Source organism: Buceros rhinoceros, unplaced genomic scaffold (genome assembly GCF_000710305.1).
Source record: "Buceros rhinoceros silvestris isolate BGI_N320 unplaced genomic scaffold, ASM71030v1 scaffold18186, whole genome shotgun sequence".
NCBI classification, from domain to species: Eukaryota; Metazoa; Chordata; class Aves; order Bucerotiformes; family Bucerotidae; genus Buceros; species Buceros rhinoceros.
In genome coordinates, this window is record NW_010418293.1 from 8,410 (window position 1) to 14,708 (window position 6,299).

Here is a 6,299-nt window from a genome sequence, read left to right on the forward strand (position 1 = left end):
TCGCTGTTTTCTCCTGTAATGAGAACTTTTATTTGTAAGCTGCAGGCTCTGCTACAGCTCAGCAACTTAACGACAGTGCGTTCGCCAACAATTCTTATGGAATAAGCTGAGTCCTATAGTTTTAAAGAACAAATGTGCTTCAACTTAATTACAGTCAGGCCTGAATAAAAATTAAAGGGTTTGCATGTCTGCAAGTCTGAATGTGGGTAGAAAGGTAGTGAGGTTAAGATAATAGGCTCAAAATGTATTCTCAGAAAACATTTAAAACCACAGCAGGGTGTGATTGTATGCAAATAAGTATTTTTGCAATAGCAGATTAAACACCTTATGGAATTTGTATGGAAAACTGCATGCTTGTACATGATGTAAAGTATGATTAAGCACCAGTGTGTGGAGTTTTTGTCTTTGGTAAAAAATTACAGCAGATTTAAATAAATCAATGGTTTTCTCAGGCATTTCACACTATATGTTGTAAGTTATAAATGGTGACTACTAGAGAGTAAATGTTAAAAATAATGCTACTTTACCCTTGGGCCTGCACCCTTACGAGAGCATGTTCTGCCACGGTCCTGCTCGGGGAAAGCATTGCAGTAGCAGAAAGTCTGGCTGTAACATGTCAACATAAAGGATTTGAGACAGTGAGAAAAGAATACTGGCAAATTGATGTAAACTTTTACTAGAACAGGTGTTACTGGTATGTATTTTGTGATCAGTTTACAGAATGATTCACAGAATGTTTTTTTGTAAAACTTTCAAAGTATCTTTCTGGTGCTTTTCATGAACAGATCGATTAATTATTCCAGGTTCTGGGACTACATTTAAATAAACTTTTTTTCATGCTCAGAGACAGTTAAAATGACTTGGAGGGCACCTAGTGCCTATAGGGGCAGCAGGTACCTTCATAAAAATGTGTAGTTAGCAGTAGTGGAAAGACTTTCATTGGCCTAGGCAGATAATTGCTGCTCTACTTGGTCATTTGCATAACTAAGGGACATTGTGGTTGGCAGAATGACTGAACTGTCTTTGGGAAATGGTCTTTAATGTCAAATTCTAATCTACATTACATACCAGAGTGAGATACCCTGGCTTTTTCAATGAATTTGCCTTTAGGTGTTCTCAGGAAGAACGTTTAAAGGAACATTCAAAGTTGCAGCTGGACTTTTCCCCCTAGCAGTAATAGATCTTAGCAAAATCGGATATACTGGGGTTTGTTTTCATCCAGTGTTTTTCCTATCTGGAGTAGAAAAGATAAAATAGATTACTTCAAACTTAACTTTGATGTAAATAGAGAAGTAAATTTGACTCCCAGTGACCTTGTGCATTTTTTCTGGGGTGGTTATATTACTTTATGCAAAAAATAAAAGCTTCTCTGAAGAAGTCAAATTGTCACGTTGAAAAACAGTGAAACACTCTATTTCTGTCTTCCAAACAACTCTGCCTGCTCAGCAGTAATCTTCTGAGGGAACTCAAGCTCACACTGGCAGGATTACTCTTCTTTCCTGCCACTTAATCATAATTTGTTAGTGAAAGCAGAGGTCAAAAAAGTTCGAGATCAGCAATTCTGAACACTGGTACAGCAGGCTTCACTCGCCTTCGTTCATGTGCTTTTTGTCCCACATACTCCAAAATCACATCTAGATGTGAATGAGTAACTGAGCGCTATGATTTATACAGACAGATAAAATCCAGGGGACTCTGTAAGATAGCATCTACCCTTCTCTTGAAGGGTCTCACCCCTGCTTGGGGGAAGGCTCAGTTTATGAAGCTGCTGCTAAACTACTGATCATAGCCTGATGTTTTAAAACAAGAAAAACATAAATACCAGGGGTTTTTTCATATTTTTTTCCTACCCAGTATATAAGGAGTGGGCTTCTTCAGGAAAGCGAGAACCTTCTTATCATGGGGGACAGAAACACTGAGTGAGGGTAACAGGCCATCCAAGGTGAGGAACCACTCCAGCCCTTGAAAAAATAACTTCTAAAAGCAGAGCTGAGACACCCATCAAAAAAGTCTATTAAATAACTTTGGGCGTGTTCCCCCAGAAGAGGCATAGAAGAAGAAAAATGAAGTGTGACGAATCAGAATTATTGGTAATGGAATATAAAGCTGCTTTTACAGTGCCTTATTTCACAGCTGGTATATTATTTCTCACTTTTGGGGCTGCCTAAATTCACACATAAAGCTAGTAGAAACAAACAACATAATTGCTTGAAACAAGGGAAATAATGTTAATTTAATAATATTTTAAGCAATAATTATTTTAGGCAGGAATAATTAGATTTCCCTTAAATTATGTATAATAGCATATATTTTAAGCCAAATCAAGGACAGAATCAAAATATATACCCACATTATTCTCTCATGTAGAAGCAAGTATGGGGAAGAATCGGAAGGATGGAGACCAAGGAATTTTTACCACAGCAGCTTGATTCAGGTGGGACAAGTTAACGCTACTATAGAGAGATTATTTGTCCCAACTGTGGTTGTTATTCCATACTGCCTCTTAGCAGGAGGAGAGATGACAGAACAGGTTTTGCTTTAATGAAGCATTAAAAAAGCCGGCTTGTGTTTACATTAAAGAAAATCCCAAAGAAATAGATTTCCAAGATGAAGTGAGGAAAGTTGAAGTTTATGAGTCTTTGACTCTTGGGGAAGTTCATTCCACTGCTAAGAAAGCTTCAGCCCCCGTGCAGGAGAGAGGTTCATTTTGACAGAAGACAGGTTCATTTTGACAGAAGACCCAACCTGGTAACTGTAGACCATAGATGATCTTTGATGTTTTCTTCCTCCTCTCTCTGTCATACCCTTGACCCTTCCTGAGACGGTCAAATGGTTGCTCTTTGTGGTCGAGCTCAGGGCAGGCTATGTATCCTGGTCTTATTTAAGACCCACTTGTCAAACCTGTATGAAGCAGCCTGAAGTGTTTGGGGGGGTTGTTCTCCATTCACAATTGGCAGGTACAGGCTTATTTGCCGAAGTAATGAAGCAAGATGCTTAGAGTTTTTGTTCTTGAGTTTTCTTACTAAGGCTACTTAGTTCTGTACCAAACAACTGCATGCCCACTTCAAGCCTCAAATCAAAACCTTTTTGATACAAATTGGAGATTTTCAGAGAATTTTGGTTCAAGTCTTATTTCCGTCTCTCCTTTTTTAAAGCCATAAGAACAATTTTCATGCAAGTGACTTCCAAGAATACATTTTTTTTTAAAAGCCTGTTTTATTAAAGATGGTGAAGCCTGTAGACAGCAGTCGCTTCACTTTGCCGCTATAGTCAGACTGAGTTGCATTGCTACAGGATGAGAACTGTACTGAATGCTTCTTCAGTTCAAAGTGGATGAAGGGCATAATTGTAGAGCTGAAAGACATTGCTTAGAGTTCAAGTAAAGAACTGCAATTTATTTTACCACCCATCCTATATTGCCCATTTAGGTTGAAGGCCTTCAGGCTTGGAACTCTGCCTGCTCATTTTACATGTGCAGTGTTCTCAGGGTACAATATAAATAATCAGCAGTGGAGGGAATAGCCCTGTGGAGCAATCCACAACTGAGTGAACCTCTCAGGTATTATGGAACAAGGCCAGCATTACTTCAAAAACATTTTTTTTCCACACAAAGTCAGTCAAATGCCTAAATTAAAATCCCACTCAATTGCTTTGATCTTATCAGATGCACTATCTGTATGTTCATTTAATAAGCCTCTCATGCATTTTATCTTTATGCTTTATTTAAATATGAGAAGCAAACACATTTTATATACTTGTTATTCTCTAATTACTACAAAAGCTTCTTAGAATCTTTGATCATGAGAATGTTACTTCAAATCCAGTTCTGCTTCGTGATTACAAAATGTCTTTACTGAAGTTGGTTTGGATGCAATTCTAGTCCAAGTGGAGAAAACCACAGTCAGTCCTCAAAAAGGTGTGACTACAGAGCAGTAAAGAGATTAGAATGCATCCCAGAAACAGAGTTGATTTACTGGTGGTGGGGTTTTTTTAGGCAGAAATTCCAACCAAAGCTGTAATGGATAACAAGAGTCTGACACAGTGCATCAGTGATTCAGCATTAGATGCAGTTTACAGAATGTTACTACTATTAAAATACTGTAGATCAGCAAATTTTATTTTTTGCATCAGGAACACTGCAACAGAGGTTCAGCCACAGGGTTTTGGGTTTTGGGAGTATTTTTGCACGAGGACATGGAGAGATGACAAAGGTATAATGGGTGCTAACCGAGTTCAACGTGTTTTTGTGTGGAGAGCTGTTAGATGATGAAGTTTACTTAGAGCTGTCACACAAACGCTCTCTAGGTTTAGGTAACACTTTGAAGCTAGCACTCTGCAGCATCAGGGTCAGCTAAAGTTCTGGAAAGTTGCAGCAGCAAAAACAAGTTATACTTTTTGTCTTACAGATCATTTCTCTTTAGTACTTGTTGGGTGGCGAAGTATAGAACTGAGGAGAGAGATGGAACTTGTAAAGGGCAAATCTTTGGGCAAATATACAAAATACACAAAATAATTTTACTGCAGAGTAAACAAGAGGGCATACGGTAGCAGTAGTGACAAATTTAAAAATGGTTTGTTTAAATTTATGTGTAGATATCTATCAGACTTCTGAAAGCTTTATCTTTAGCTTAATACTTGTAAAGGAATGCTGTAAAGTCTTACTCACAAAATATAAAACATTCCTGAAGTGGTCCTTTTCTCAAGAGGCCCTGCTACTATGAAAATGTGCCTTCTTCATTTACTGACTTATCACCTTCATTCGGCGGAGGTCTCATTGAAACCCACTGACTTCACAAGGACTGAAGGTGAGGTTTACTTCATGAAGTACTAACATTTCCAGCTCCAAATGCAGAGACGGGGCACTCGCAAGCGTTTAGTACCACACACGGTCAGATTAGAATACGAAAAAACTTCAGTTATGTTTTTTTCAGACAAAGAAACCATGAAAAGTTTTACTGCTTTTCTGTTTTGGAATACATATACACTATGTTAAATTCTGTAGAACTGATCTATCAGGAAACAGGACTAGCAGACTGATCAGTGATGAGTTGCTGAGAGTACAAACTACGACCCAAGAGGAGCCGGCACGTGCTGACTTGCAGGCCTGGCAGTTGAGGGCATACCAAATCAGTTTTGCCCTCTGACATTGCCCACGACATTCTGTCATGATCCAGGGTGATGCCTGTGTTCGTCTAACACTGCAGTTCTGGCTGTCGCTGGTAAGGACAGATAAAGGAACATTCAGAGCAACTGCAAAACTTTGCACAGTAGCAGATGCTTTGATCATTTCCAATGAGGAAATGTAGGAGGGTGGTGGGAGTCCAGTCTGTCTGGTTTAAGTGCCTATCCTGTGTCTTGCCTCACATTGCAAATGTGCCTAACCTCTAGCAAGGAGGAATAAACAAATCAGTTCCAGTTTGTCCAATGTATAAATATCATCTACAATCACTAAATAGGTGTGTAGCTTCTGAAGAGAATGGGAAATGAATTCAATCTAATTTATACATGTTAATTTACTATGGATCTAACCGCTTTCTGAGGTGGTGGCTTTATTCCGCTCAAAGAAAAGCACTCAGTTTGTTTTCTCCAACGCCCTAATTACTAAGTGAGGTTATGTTTTTCTTTCACCTGTTCACTGTCCAGTCCTAGAGAAGTCTTGCAGAGCTGACAGTCTGCCGCTCACTGTGCACCGCCGGCGAGTGCTTTCATGACCTCATGGTTAAGAACCTCTAAAACTGTGAGATGCGGAGTCAGTCTTCCTCAGGAATATTTAGCTTACCAAGTAAATGCTTTAACTACTACATAGATGTTCATACAGAAATCAGGAAATGACATGAAAAGTTAACCACAAGCCCCTCAAACCTAATTTTTCAACATTCTCCACATTACCTACTCAGAGTTCAGGTGGTTTAGGATGTGAATGGAACTTTAGGTGGGTCATAATTATCACTTTAATCAGAACAGTGATTAAAACCAAAATGACCTGGATTAATTCTTGTTTTGATGGACAGGAAGAAGGAGCCACATGCTGTTGCTGCTAACATTGAACATATTCAGCGCATGAAGAGCCAAGTGCTGCAGCACTATTCGTTCTCCAAATTTTGAGTCCAAAAAGCTGTCACCATTGTTACGTGCATAGAGGCATAAACCTTGTTGGTTTTGCCAACTCTTAATATTTACCCAGCATACTAGTGCTTGAGGATGCAAGCTTAGGAACTATGATTTAACTGGGAACGATTTAAAATCTTTTGTTCGGGAGCATTTAACTGAGGTGCAGTTTTGTCTGCTCAGTTCAGCAG